This window comes from Schistocerca americana, chromosome 2, assembly GCF_021461395.2.
Source record: "Schistocerca americana isolate TAMUIC-IGC-003095 chromosome 2, iqSchAmer2.1, whole genome shotgun sequence".
In the NCBI taxonomy this organism is placed as follows: Eukaryota; Metazoa; Arthropoda; class Insecta; order Orthoptera; family Acrididae; genus Schistocerca; species Schistocerca americana.
The window spans coordinates 26,103,603-26,119,902 of NC_060120.1; the positions used below are offsets into that span (position 1 = coordinate 26,103,603).

At 39.5% G+C, this 16,300-nt stretch overlaps 1 protein-coding gene across 1 annotated transcript in view; it reads right to left on the reverse strand.

Moving 5' to 3' along the window:
• LOC124589485 overlaps positions 1-16,300 on the reverse strand; it is a 296,313-nt gene that overhangs the window by 192,143 nt on the left and 87,870 nt on the right. The window lies entirely within an intron of this gene.

Below are 16,300 nucleotides of genomic sequence, written 5' to 3' on the forward strand. Positions count from 1 at the left end.
AAGAATAGATTAAATATGGTTGGTGGTGGAGTGTTTATTGCTGTCAGAAGTAATTTACCTGTTATTGAAATTGAAGTAGATAGGTCCCATGATCAGTTTGGGTAGAGGTTATATCTGACAACTGGAATAAATTAATAACTTGTTCCTGGACTCAGATGATACCCTGCTGACAGTTCGAAGAAAACTTAAGTGTCATTCCAAATAGGTACCCAACTTATACAATTGTAGTTGATCAATTCAACCTACCCTCAATATGGTGGTGAAAATACATGTTTAAAGGCGCTGGTAGGCATAAAACATTGTCCGAAATTGTTCTGAATACCCTCTCAGAAAATAATTTTGAATGAAAAGTTCAAGCACCCACTCGAAAAGTAAATGGTTTTGAAAACATATTTGACCTCTTAGCAACAAATAATCCTGATGAAATAGGGGGCATCATGACAGATACAGGGATTAGTGACCACAAGATTGGTTTACCTACACTGAATAGTGTAACATTCATACCCACCAAAAATAAACACAAAATACATCTATTTAAAAAAGCTGATAAAAATTCCCTTCCTAAGAGACAGCCTCCACTCTTTCCAGTCTGACTATGTAGGCATAGTTCAGTTGTGGTTTAAGTACACAAACCAGGTCAGAACACTACTGCAGAAGCAATGACAAAAGCATACCACATCCCCAAGATTGGTGGAGTTATACAGAAGCTCAAAATTTAGCATGAACTTCAGTGTGAGATGCATCTGATAGTTTCTACAGTGAAACTCTGTCACGAAATCTGGCAGAAAACCCAAAGAGATTCTGGTAGTAAGTAAAGAACATCAGCAGCAAGACGCAATCGATACCTTCACTGCATGATAACAATGGTTATGTTATTGATGACAGTGCAAATAAAGCAGAGTTTCTAAATACGGTTTTCCAAAATTCCTTCACAAAAGAAGATGAAGTAAATATTCCAGAATTTGAATCAAGAACAACTGCCAACATGAGTAACTTAGTGATATGAGGGCATTTCAAAAAGTAAAGATACAATGGCTCGCAGTCCTTAAACAGAACAATTATTTAGAAAACGTCAGTTACATCTTATTAACTGGATAATTTGTTATTTTTTGACATAATCACCCCCGTTATCCAAACATTTGTTAAGTCGGTGCACAAGCTTTTGTATCCCACAGTCATAGAAGGTTGCTGCCTGTTGTTGGAACCACATTTCAACTTCATCTTTGATCTCTTCATCGTTGTGGAATGATTTTCCACCAAGATGTGACTTCAGGTAACAGAAGACATGGGAGTCGGTGGGCGGAAGATCTGAGCTGTATGGCGGATGGTCGAATACGTTCCAATTGAATTGTTTGAGTAGTGCTTTGGTTATGAGCACTGTGTGAGGCCGAGCATTGTCATGAAGCAAGCGGACTCCACTTGTCAGCATTCCCTTGTGTTTGCTTTGAATTGCCGTTCGAAGACGTTTCGAAGTCTGGCAATAAGCAGCATCATTAATTGTCACTCCATGAGGCATAAATTCCAACAGAAGAATGCCTTGACTGTCCCAAAAAACAGAAGCCATGATTTTCTTTGCTGAAATCGACATTTTGCATTTCTTGGCTTTTGGTGAATTCGAATGGCACCATTACATTGATTGTTGCTTGGATTCAGGTGTATGGTGATAAACCCACGTCTTGTCACCTGTCACAATGTTATCAAGGAACTCATCACCTGCTTCAGCATAGCGTGTGAGGAAGTAGATTGCAAAGCCCACCCTTTTTTCTTTGTGTTCTTCCGTTAAGAGTTTTGGAACCCAGCGCACACACAATTTCATGTACCCTAACTTGACAGTCACAATGTCATAAAGAGTTGTCATTGACACGTCCGGTATGATCTGATGCAATTCTTTCAATGTGAGACATCTATTTGCACGAATTGCTTCCTCCGTTCTCTGAAGAAGGGCATCAAAGATCACAGATGGCCAACCTGTTCTTTGTTCATCATGAACATCGGTCCTACCTTCAGAGAAATGACGACACCATTTTGTTACATTTTGTCGATTCATAATATTCCCATAAACAGAAACAATTTCTTTGTGAATATCCACTGGTCGCTGACCTTTTGCATGAAAAAAACGTATGACAGAGCGCACTTCGCATTTGGAGGGATTCTGAATCGGTGCAGCCATTTTAAACACAACCTACTCCAACCAGAAGCAACGTTCAACTGCCAAACGACCGCGAGGAGAAAGCTAACGGTTCAAGGTTAACACCAGTGTTGCCAACTTGCTCGCCAAAACTCTTCTGTTCCTCTGGCGTGCAGTGTATCTTTACTTTCTGAAATACTCTTGTAGATATTCTCAGTGTAGCAAAGCAGCTTAAAGCACTTCAGAAGGGTAAGGCTTCTGGTCCAGATTGTATACCATCAGGTTTCTTTCAGAGTATGCTGATACAATGACTCTGTACTTAGCAGTCATATGCATTCACTTGCTTCTAACAAGATCAGTTCTTAAAGACTAGAAAGTACCACACCTCACATCGATACGAAAGGAAGGAAAGAAGAGTAATCCACTGAATTACAGATTCATATCTCTAATGCTGATTTGCAGCAGAGTTCTGGAACATATATTGTGCTCAAACATTATGAATCGCCTCAAAGATAATGGTTTATTGACAAATAACCAACATGGATTGAGAAAATATCATTCTTGTGAAACACAACTAGCTCTTTATTCTCACGAAGTAATGAGTGCTATCAACAGGGGACGTCAACTTGATTCCATATTTTTAGATTTCCAGAAGGCTTTGGGCACCATTCCTCACAAGTGACTTCTAATCAAATTGGGTGCCTATGGAGTTTCATCTGAACAGTGCAACTGGAACCATGATTTTCTCTTAGAAGTGTTACAGTTCGTAGTAACTGACAGAGAGTCATTGAGTAAAACAGAAGTAATATCTGGCATTCCCTAAGGAAATGTTGTAGGCACTCTGTTGTTCTTGATCTACATAAACAATTTAGGAGACAGTCTCAGCAGCCCACTTAGATTATTTGCAGATGATGCTGTCATTTTCCATCATGTAAAATCATCAGATGATCAAAACAAATTGCAAAATGATTTAGACAAGATATCTGTATGGCAACTGATGCTGAATCATGACCCATGTGAACAAATCCACATCAGCGCTAAAAAGAATCTTCTAAATTTTGTCACCGAGCGAGGTGGCGCAGTGGTTAGCACACTGGACTCGCATTCGGGAGGACAACGGTTCAATCCCGTCTCCGGCCATCCTGATTTAGGTTTTCCGTGATTTCCCTAAATCACTTCAGGCAAATGCCGGGATGGTTCCTTTGAAAGGGCACGGCCGACTTCCTTCCCCATCCTTCCCTCATCCGAGCTTGCGCTCCGTCTCTAATGACCTCGTTGTCGACGGGACGTTAAACACTAATCTCCTCCTCCTCTAAATTTTGTCACATGATAAACCACATAAATCTAAAGGCTATAAACTCAATTAAATACTTATGAGTTATAGTTATGAGTACTTAAAGTGAATGATCACATAGGTAATGTTGTTGGGAAACCAAGCCATGATTGCGATTTGTTGGCAGAATTCTTAGAAAATGTATCAGATCCACTGAAGAGGCTGCTTACACTATGCTTGTTCACGCTCTTCTGGAGTATTACTGTGCAGTGTGGAATCCACATTAGGTAAGATTGGCGGAAGAAGTCAAAAATTTCTAAGAAGGGCAGCTCATTTTGTATTTTCATGAAATAAAGGAAAGAGTACCATGGATATGATACATGAATTCGGGTGGCAGTCATTAAAAAAAAAGGAGTTTTTCAAAGCAGCAGAACCTCCTCATGAATTTTCAATTGCCAACTTTCTCCTCAGAGTTTGATAATATTTTGTTGGTGCCCACTTACATAGTGAGAAATAATCATCATAATAAAATACGAGAGATCAGAGTTTGCTCTGAAAGATTTAAGTTTTTGTTTTTTGTGCTCTTTTCAAGTTCGGAATGGTAAAGAAGTAGCTTGAAGATGGTTCGATGAACCCTCTGCCAGGCACTTAATTGTGAACTGCAAAGTAATCATGTATGTGCAGATGTAGAAAAGCTTGCCAGATTGTTGCAGGATAGGTTATTCTATGGCTGCCAGGAAAAAAAAATTGATATGCACCATTTCTGAGTTAATTAGCACTGAAGTTGCCAATCAGGCCACTGTATGTGCAGATTCAAGTGGTTCACCATATACAATTACTATCAGTTATACTCACAGCATACATGATAACATGTGAGACTGCTCCAATTCAGCATGGGTTTGATCCTTACTACCATCCCATGTCCAGTTTTCGTTATCATTCTCTTGCTCAGCTTTAGGAAAGCAAACAAAGAGCATGTTTGGTGCCACTGTCTCTGGCATGCCCCTGGAATTTGCATGTGCAATGCTTTAATTGGCTAATTTCAATGCTAATTAACCCAGAAATGGTGTACCATATCGAGTATTTTTCTTAAGAAGTATTTGTCAGCACAACCTACCTTGCAACACCCTTACAAGCTTTCCACATAGATAAAAAAATCTACTCACCAAGTGGCGGCAGAACACACACATGCAAGATTGTTGTGATTGGCAAGCTTTCGGAGCCAGTGGCTCCTTCTTCAGGCAGAAGGGTTGAAGGGGAAGGAAGAAGGGCGGAGTCCTGAGGTCTGTCTAAGAAAAGGGGTTGATTTTGGGGAAGTCACCCAGAATCACACATCAGGAGAGACTTACCGTACAGGATGAGAAGGAAAGACCTGAAAGCTACTGCAATTTTCTTAATCATTATGTATCTGTGTGACAGCTAGCCATCAGTTACAATTAAGTGATTATATTTCCTTATTTTTATTTCTTCTTTCTTTCCCAGAACTTACATTAACATAATACATAGAACAATGTATTTGTGGTAATGCACTTTTATACTGCTAATTCATCACTGTAATACAGTTATAGATATCTACCTTAGATGTTTTATCCAGAAAAAAAGTCTCACAATTTTCATATAAATTATGTATCTTGGAATTATTATTTATCTTATTCAAACTCACCAACCTGTACCTGACACTGGCAAAACCAGGCTTTCCTGTCACAACAAAACAAAAACTATATGGGATATAGTGAAGACAGAGACAGGTGAGGCCAAGAATGAAGAGGAACAGATAGCTCTAAAAATGAAGGAGACATTGGTAACAAGTGCAGGTGGTGTTGCAAACTTCTTAAACAAGTGCTTTGTGTCTGTTATTGACAGCTTGGGGTTATCAGGTTCAGTAAACAGTTCAATGATATATCTCAGAGCAGTCTCTACAAATAACTTCAGTAAAATGGAAATGACAGTCACTTCTCCCAAAGAAGTTGCATCCATCATGAAATCCCTAAAAATATTTGAAAAGATTCAAATATCTTCTTAAGCATCTGACTGTAGGTAATATATTGTTCAAGTCACAGTTTGGGTTCCCAAAAAGAGTTCTAATATACAGAAGACTATTTACATGTACAGTGAGAATGTACTTAATTCATTAGATAACAAAGTAGAGGCAACTGGCATTTTCTGTGACTTGTCGCAAGCCTTTGGTTATGGGAATCACAACATCCTGTTAAGTAAATTACCTAACTAACAGGAAACAAAGGATTCACTGCAAAATACCTGTGGAGTAACCAGTCATTTTCATCTTATTGGCCTCTCATCTGTTACATTGGCAGTGCTATGTTTGCTTTGTTTGTTGATGATGTAACATTGCAATAAATGGCAAGTCAAATACAGATTTAGAAATGGCTGCTAATAAAATTTTCACTGACATAAATTAATGGTTTAAAGCTGATTCACAGTCATTAAACTTTGAAAAGACCCACTACATGCAGTTCAGAACCTGTAAGCTATTTCCGTCCAGCATGTGCATAACATATGAAGACTTGCAGATAGAAGAGGTTGACAGTGTTACATTTCTGGGACTACAACTCAATAATAAATTCAATTGGGAAGGGCACACCAAAGAATTGCTGCAGTTCCAAAACAAATTTGTATTTGTAATATGAATGATGTCAGGTATAAGAGAAACAAATATAAAAAAAACTTGCATACTTTGCTTACTTTCATTCTATTATGTCATATGGAATGATATTTTGTGGTTACTCGTCAAACCAAGGAAAATTTTTTAGAGTGCAAAAGCGTGTAATGAGACTCATTTGTGGTGTCAGTTCAAGGACATCATGTAGAAACCTATTTAAGGAACTGGTATTCTAACCACTGCTTCTCAGTCTATTTATTCCTTAAAGAAATTTTTTGCAAATAATATGTCTCTATTTCCAACCAATAGCTCAATACATAGTATAAGCACTAAGAATAAGAACAATCTACATGAAGACCTAGAGTCACTTACATTGGTCCAAAAATGGGTTCACTATTCAGGAGCACACATTTTCAATAAATTGCTACCAACTATTAAATTCAGATAAAACACAGTTTAAGCAGAGTTTGAAAGACTTTTGGGTGAGCAACTCCATCTACTCTATGAATGAATATCTTAATAGGGACTGCTGGACCAACTTAGGTGAAAATGTATATTAGATTTCAGTTTTAACAGCATTTGGTCATAACAGCCAAGATTAGGCGCTTTGTGTATGATAAATTTATTAAAAGTGGGTAACTATTTTCATTCTGACAGTGTATTAATTCTGTAAATATTAGTAGTTCCAGCTTACTGTAATGTATTCACATATTTTTACAACCTTCTGACAAATAATCAGGAAACTGAGTATTATATTCATATGTTCTATTTTTTTTTACATTATATGAAGGTAGTATCTGGTCCTGAAAAAACAGATACCACTGATGACATTGCACCTTCTGTAGAAAGAAATGATAATTAAATTGACACCCTAGCTGCAAACAGGCATTGATATACATCATTGGGGACACGTTGAAAATGTGTGCCCCGACCGGGACTCGAACCCAGGACCTGCTTACATGGCAGACGCTCTATCCATCTGAGCCACCATGGTCACAGAGGATAGTGCGCCTGAAGGCACTTATCCCTTACATGCTCCCCATGAGACACACATTCCCAACATGTCCACACCACTACATTTGTAGTGTGCCTAATAGATGTTTGCCCACCACACTCATTACTCGTGGCAGATTAATCTACCAAGTGCTGTACGATTTTAACTATATCTGAAGGTAGTATCTGTTCCCGAAAGAACAGATACCACTGATGGCGATGCAGCTACTCTAGAATGAAATGATAATTAAATCAACACCCTAGCTGCAAACAGGCGTTGATAAACACCATTGGGGACATGTTGAAAATGTGTGCCCCAACCGGAACTCGAACCCGGGATCTCCTGCTGACATGGCAAATGCTCTATCCATCTGAGCCACCGAGGGCACAGAGGATACCTCACCTGCAGGGACTTATCCCTTGCATACTCCCCGTAGACCCACATTCCCAACATGTCCACATCACTACATTCGTAGTGCCCCAAATAGATGTTTGCCCATCATACTCATTGCTCGTGGCAGATTAATCTACCAAGTCCAATACAAGTTGGGGAATAGTGTGTGCATTCGTACAAGAAGGTCAATGGCCGGATAGCCATATTTTAACTATATATGACAGTAGGGATAAGTCCCTGCAGGCACAATATCCTCTGTGCCCTCAGTGGCTCAGATGGATATAGCGTCTGTCATGTAAGCAGGATATCCTGGGTTTGAGTCCCAGTTGGGGCACACATTTTCAACATGTCCCCAATGATTTATATAACTCCTATCTGCAGCTAGGGTGTTGATTTAATTATCATTTCATTCTAGACAAGCTGCACAGTCATCAACGGTATCTGTTCTTTCGGGAACAGATACTACCATCATATATAGTTAAAGTATAGCTACCTGGCCATTGAAATTCTTGTGCAAATGCACACACTATGCCCCAACTCATACGGGACACTAATGTGCCATGAGTAATGAGTGTGATGGGCAAACATCAATTAGGCGCACTACAAATGTAGTGGTGTGGACATGTTGGGAATGTGGGAATGTGGGGAGTGTCCAAGGGATAAGTCCCTGCAGGCACTATCATCTGTGCCTTCGGTGCCACAGATGGACAGAGCATCTGCCATGTAAGCAGGTCCCGGGTTCGAGTCCCGGTCGGGGCACACATTTTCAACATGTCCCCAATGACATATATCAATGCCTGTTTGCAGCTAGGGTGTCGATTTAATTATCATTTCATTTTATGTTATACTTATTGGCATGCCAAGGGGACAGAGGATGAACACCTTTCCGGGGGAAAAAAAAAACCAACACCAAAGATAGAAGAGGACCATGAGTCCCAACAGTGGATAAAATCGAAGAACTAGCTTCATACTCCAGGGCTTACAAGCTCAATTCCACTATCACGTAGGAGCAAACTGGTTCCCCTATCATGTAGGAGGTAACTGACCCCTATCCCTCTAAAAAATGAAACATAATGGAATGTTGTCAAAAAGAAGATACCACCCAAGATGGCATCTAACTCTCTGCATGAATCTACCACTCTTAGGAAAGCACATAGGGCTTTGGGTTCTAGGAAGCCCATACCCAAATGCTTAAGCAAGCCAGAGACACTTGCAACTTCTGCGTGTAGAAAACAGAAACAGAAATATTACTTCAGTACAATAAACATCAACTCATTATTCAAAGTTGGTAAACACAAAATATGATGGATGACAACAACATAATCCTGACATTGAAAGAAATGGTATCAGGGTGAAGATGCAATGTACATTGAGAGGTATAGGATCTATAAAGGAAAGTGAGAAACGAAAATAGGCAAGAACATATCACTATTTGGGACAGCTTTCACTGTTAGTAAGAATCAGTGTTTCACTTTTCACTGCAGTAACAAAGGCTACCTCCTGAGCAATGTATGTGCACATAATAAAGGTGGTGACAGACATAACCCAGAGAAAGTTGAACAATTTTGGAACTTTTTAGAGGAAAGTATGGAGAAAATACTGATGAAGATCATTAATATTTTACTGTATGACTGCTTTGCTGGAAATAAAAGCACAATATAGAAAGTAATGTACCAAGACTTGACTCTTTAAACAAAATGACTGTTTTGATGCTAATTTTTCATGAGGATTTTGATGCCTTCATAGTCTTTTGAAAATATGCAATATTTGGTTTGATACACTGTAGTACTTTTAAGTTTCCTTAGCTGTATGAAGTTAACAAGAACATTTTGTAGGGTTGTAATTCAAAAACATCCTGAGAATTTGATGTCAGGAACAGAGAAAGCTAAATAGGAATTTAATTTTGGAAAAATATAGTTTTGAAAAAATATTGTAGTAGTATATCATTCATGTCAGTGGGAAATTTCTTATAGAAGTACTCATTTCATAGTTGGCACTTTATGTTCTTTGCAAGCAGTTTGTAATTTAGTTGTTTTGTACATATGCCTTTGGTTATGAAGAAAATCAAAACTGGGCAAGATGGGAGTCAAGTTTCTTTCACCAGACTCACAAGGAGCCCCTAGAGTGCAAGGTCAGAAGTTCAGCTTTAAGTAAGACTCATTTGAAAGCAGATGAATATTAGCTGTAATGATTCACCATGTGCATCAAGGAGGGTGAGGGATGATTATTGTTTGTGAGATGCAGAGATCAACCCTCTATGGCATGTATTTTCACAAAATGGACATAATCAACGATCAAGAAATAGATAGAAGTTGAAGCAATGAATTAAAATTTGTGCCACACCAGGACTTGAACCCAGGTCTCCTGTTTATTGGGCAGATGTGATAATCACTACCTCACCACAACTTGGAGGCTGCCACAGCTGCATGAACTACCAAAATCCAATGCCCTCCCTAACACAAACTACAGTTCACACGTTCAGCCCTTTTCCCCTCCTTTTCCTTTTTTGTTAGGGAAGGCATTGGATTAGGGGACTCCATGCGGGTATGGTAGCCGTAATGTTATGGTGTTGTAGTGGTTAGTGCACCTACATAGTAAACATGAGACCTCAGCATACATCCCAGCAATGACACACATTTTAATTTAGTTGGGACTTGTATGTCTCCAAGAAAATGTAACACCATCAGATTCAAGAAATGTTCAAAACAAACCTTTAGTTATCTAATTTGAACGTGGAGGGGACAGGAAGGAAAGGAAAGGAAAGGGAAGGAACTATTGACATAAGGGAAGGAACTATTGACATCAGCTGCATCAGGACTTCTTGTGAAATGAGCAGCGACAAGTGGAAATGTTTGCTAGATGGGAATTCGAACCCAAGATCTCCTGCTGTCAAGGCAGTTGCATTAACCATGCCCAGACACAGCGTTTATCACAATTGTGGGGACTATCTCTGCACATCTGATCGCTGACCCTTATTCCCACCTAGTGTTATCTAGCTGCAGCCCTGTCCATGTCCTCCAAACTTGCTACTTTGCAATTCCCCCAGGAGATCGAATGTACTTTTACATCCACACTGAAGGTGGTGGATACATTGCCCAGTGAGGTGAATCAATTATATGAATGCATTTAAACAAACCATTAACTTGCACCATGAACACCGAACAGAAAATGGTATTCCAATGTGATCAAAAACACTCATACCATCAAGATTGAAGGTGAACTTCTTGAGAATTACAAACCATGCAGGACATTCAGCAAAGTATCCACTGTTAAAGAATGCACATGGAATCATATTGTGTAACAGGGTAATGAGAACACAAGGGTAATGAGAACTGATGGAACATGATGGCATGCAACCAAATGTGAAACAGTGTGTTGCAGAGTTTATAGTGAAACTGGCTATCCTTTAAGTTATTACTCAGATTGTGCAATATGTTTTATAGGCACAGAAAATACAAACATCCAGAGGTTGACAGTCAATACAATTTTTCTGGGTTTGTGACTGCATTGTCAATAAATAAAACTACTGACAGTTTGGTCTGCAAATGACCTTCTTCAGGGTGTTTTTGTTTACTGCTGAATGATAAAACTTTGCTTGTTATATACCTGCAGATGTGTCTGTTATCTAAATCTGATAGGCTGTTAAGGATGAAGGGGAGGTATGTTAGAAGTTTCTATTATTTATTTTCATTGATGGAAACCCAACGTTTTGATTTGTGTTCTCACTACTGTTTGTGATTGGTGGAAATCGCCGAATGGAAAACCAGGTGGTAATTGTAATGTCATGCTGTTTTCCTGCTATTTAGTGTTGGCTGAGGCATGCCAGCACTCTATGTACCGCAGGACGTCTCCTGTGTACCTGTGTATTGCTTCACATGCACTGTCATTCAGTAATGCTGTTACTGCTGGCAGCCAAAACGTCAGAAGTCAGTACCCATCTCCTCTGTTCATGTTGTCGGGTCACTTGGCTATTTCTATTGCCTCTCTAATCTTCCTCCTGAAGGTAAGAGGCTGTTTCACCAGTACACGAGCTTCACCAAAATCAATCTGTTTGCCGGTGTTCTGCACCGCTGACTTTGTGTGTTGTCTTGGTCGGATATATCTTTTGTATTCAGATATCTGTGTGCTTATGGGTCACCCCGTCTCACCTACATACACTAATCCACATTCCCATCTGATTTCATAAACTCCAGTAGCATGTAGTTTGTCAACTGCACCTTTCATTGTGTGAAGAACATCTTTTATTCTGTTGCTGTTCCGAAAATTGGCTTGACGCCTGCTCGACAAAGAATTTTGCCCACCTGATAAGTGACACATTGAACATATGGTAACAGGGTGATATTTTGTGCTTCCTTCTGCTCTCCTCTATTGCCTTCATTCTTTGTCACCATAGTTTTATCTTTAGTTTCACCCAATAACAACTGGCAGCAAAAATTGACTTGAGATATTTTAGTTCACCCTTTAGATGTTCCTTATCACTGATTCTATGAACCCTCTTGGTTAAAGTGTGCAGGGCAGATTTCTTCAGCTTAGATGATGATGATGAGAGGAGGCATATAGGCACCTGTCAGTACTGGTTGGGTTTCCATATACTCTATGGCCCAGTTTACTGATCAAAATGTCTGGTTTCCACCAATGAAAAGAAATAATAAAAACACCAAAAAGAAACATCCCTCCCCTTCATCCTCAACAGCTTACCAGAGTTAGATAATAGCCACATCTGCAGGTATATAAAAAACAAAGTTTCTCATTGAGCAGTAAACAAAAACACCCTGAAGAAGGTCACTTGCAAAAGTGACTGAAACATCGGTAGTTTTATATATTGACAATGCGATCACAAACCCAGAAAAATTTTACTGACTGTGACAATGGTCATGGAAGCCTAAGTTTATATTTATCCAGAGGTTGAATTTCTCCAGTGGTTACAGGTGGTAAAAACTGCAATGTTGCACACTTTTCAGAAGGGATAGCTTGCCTTAAGGGAGTACGATTTTTTTACACTGACCAGGAATCAAGCCAAAGCAAGTTATTTTGTCCAGGTACAGGTCAAATGCAGTGCTCATACCATAGTCGTAGTTCTCTTATGCCCATTTTTCTACTGTTGTTTGCTGTAATATAAATATTCCCCACTGACCTTACAAGATCATTAACACGAAAAAGGATCATAGGGGGCACAGCACCTCCAACTTCTTGCAGCAAAGTAAATAACTTTACATCCAACTTACCATTCAGATTAACAGTAGGCATACTTGTATATAAAAGCATTAAGGCAATGATGTTAGTTGATCTTGATACAACTCCTTTGCTACCTCTTTCAGGGTTCCTTTCATATGCATTTCCTCTTCAGACCCCGATTGCTCACAGCTGAAAACAAATTCCTTACTGAATGATAGGAATAGTTTGTTTATCTCATCTACACATTTTTGGGCATATTTCACAGTTCGCTGTGCATCAAAAGGTTGAAGCTTTGTTTGAAATTTCATTATCTTACATCTTCCAATTCTGTAGCACTGTTTGAAGTTATGTAACCATTCATTGCTTCCCTTGAAACCACTGTAACCTACGTTGCATGCAATTTGATGTGTATAACATAGTAGGTATCTATCACTCAAATCCTGTAAATTCTATAGTACATCCCTGCAACATGCAAACACCAGTTTTTGTAACAAGTGTGCCTTGTCCTCCCCTCCCTTGAATATCCATGGTTTTTCTTATGAAATGCATGGTCAAACAGCTGCAGATTTATTCAAAATCTGTTCATAATAGTTTTTTTCCTATGCTGCATATGATCTTCCATATAGACGAGGGCAGTTCAATAAGTAATGCAACACATTTTTTTTCTCGGCCAATTTTGGTTGAAAAAACCGGAAATTTCTTGTGGAATATTTTCAAACATTCCCGCTTTGTCTCATATAGTTTCATTGACTTCCGACAGGTGGCAGCGCTGTACGGAGCTGTTAAAATGGCGTCTGTAACGGATGTGCGTTGCAAACAACGGGCAGTGATCGAGTTTCTTTTGGCGGAAAACCAGGGCATCTCAGATAGGCGCTTGCAGAATGTCTACGGTGATCTGGCAGTGGACAAAAGCACGGTGAGTCATTGGGCAAAGCGTGTGTCATCATCGCCGCAAGGTCAAGCACGACTGTCTGATCTCCCGAGTGCACAGCTGTGACTCGTGCAATGGCGGAGCGTGCGAACACACTCGTTCGAGATGATCGACGGATCACCATCAAACAACTCAGTGCTCAACTTGACATCTCTGTTGGTAGTGCTGTCACAATTGTTCACCAGTTGGGATATTCAAAGGTTTCTTCCCGCTGGGTCCCTCGTTGTCTAACCGAACACCATAAAGAGCAAAGGAGAACCATCTGTGCGGAATTGCTTGCTCGTCATGTGGCTGAGGGTGACAATTTCTTGTCAAAGATTGTTACAGGCGATGAAACATGGGTTCATCACTTCGAACCTGAAACAAAATGGCAATCAATGGAGTGGCGCCACACCTACTCCCCTACCAAGAAAAAGTTTAAAGCCATACCCTCAGCCGGTAAAGTCATGGTTACAGTCTTCTGGGACGCTGAAGGGGTTATTCTGTTCGATGTCCTTCCCCATGGCCAAACGATCAACTCTGAAGTGTATTGTGCTACTCTTCAGAAATTGAAGAAACGACTTCAACGTGTTCGTAGGCACAAAAATCTGAACGAACTTCTCCTTCTTCATGACAACGCAAGACCTCACACAAGTCTTCGCACCCGAGAGAAGCTCACAAAACTTCAGTGGACTGTTCTTCCTCATGCACCCTACAGCCCCGATCTCGCACCGTCGGATTTCCATATGTTTGGCCCAATGAACGATGCAATCCGTGGGAGGCACTACGCGGATGATGAAGAAGTTATTGATGCAGTACGACGTTGGCTCCGACATCGACCAGTGGAATGGTACCGTGCAGGCATACAGGCCCTCATTTCAAGGTGGCGTAAGGCCATAGCATTGAATGGAGATTACGTTGAAAAATAGTGTTGTGTAGCTAAAAGATTGGGGAATAACCTGGTGTATTTCAATGCTGAATAAAACAACCCCTGTTTCAGAAAAAAATGTGTTGCATTACTTATTGAACTGCCCTCGTATAATTATATTTAGTACCTGCTTCTTGGACAAAAACTGTCCTTTATTACATTTCACTTGAGATGGGATTTGTGGCTTCCTGTCTGACAAGGACTCATCTTGCAGAAATGCTAATATTTCATCCACCACTTCTTTCTCTATAAAATTACTTGGGTTCCTTTATGATGAAATGTCAACTTCAGCAACTGTTGTTGTAGATAATGTCACGTTTACTTTGTTTATAGTTGCCATTTCTCTGTTTTGTAAGAACACCATCAGCGCTGTTGTGAGTTATTCATTGACAAAAAAGTTCAACTATGCTCCATAGCCTCGTGCTGTGCTCATGATTGGGTTCCTCCAGTTCCGTTCCCTGTTGCCAATACTGTGGTTGATGGTACACAATATGTGGGGTGTCGAAAGCCATCAACATAATTGGCCTTTCACAACCTCACCCTCAAGGGTTTCCTTGTCACACAGTTAATGCATTCTGCCATGTTGTGCAGTAAAAGCAGTTCCAATGATTTTGCTCATCTGAAAAATGCTTATTTATTGACACAATTCTGTAATGATATATTTGACTGGCCTTAAAAATATGATGGACTGAAGTTCAGTTCTGTTTGTGATGCAGTGTGAAGCCTTGTAATTGTAACATTTTATTTTGACAAGGAAACATACTTCCATGTTTATGTGAAAATATACAGCGTTATCATGAATGTACAACTCATACATACTTTTAAGGAAATAAATCAAAGGATGTATAAATGTCTACATACTGCATTCATTTCTAGAATATCAGCTGCGCATACACTGTAGACAAATGAGAGTACATGTTTATTTTCTTTGTACCATGTTTCACACCCATGCATGTTAGTTACACTAAAATAGTGATTTATCAGACAAATGAGTGCTCTGGAACAAATTGACAGTTTCCATCATTTCATAAATTGACAATGTATATTCATGTATTATCAGAGAGAGAGAAGTTACAATATTGCGGGCTACATCCAGGGATCTTTGGTGGGAAAAAAACCCTTAACTCACGAGGTGTGGTCTCTCAGACCACACAAAAATTTTCGAACTTGCTCTCTGCAAAAATTTTCAGTGTTGCTCTCCAAGGCCAGCTGTGGTGGGATGCTTCTATACACCCCCTACCCTCCTTAAATTGCCAAGCCTATGATGTGTCATTGTTGGTTGCATGATTGTCTTCTGTTTTTATTGTGGTCATGTGTTACTGATAGGTGTTGGAGTCTCCTAGATCGTGCCTCATGAACTACATACCTGTTTTCTTCAGCACAGTACTGTATAGCTCAAAGTGTGTTTCCCGAGTTTGATGAAATTGGTCAGTCTATGGAGGAAGGTGTCAGTGATGTAGATCATGAAATAAATGAAAAAGGTGACAATTTTACATCAGCCAGTGATCACAGTGCTGCTATTGAACAAGAGTATCATTCATAGGAAGAACTTCAGGAAAGCTGTTATGGTTATCCGTCTGTTTCTTCAATGAAATACTTAAAGTGACTGTTAAAATCGAACGTGTTCTGAGTGGTGATAAAAATGTAGTTTCCAGCAATGAATTGTCAATTTGACAGACTTTGTTTTTGTACCTATCAGGAGGAATTTTTATGCGCAAATTTAAACCCTGGAATTGAGTTTTATTTGGAAATTTATTTGCTACAGAGATTGTATAATTTTTCAGATTGTAAAATTCAGTACTCTAATAGTCTATTTATGTGTTCTATTTTAAAGAACCACACAAAATTATGAGATTTTGTGTGATTAATAGTAAGACGC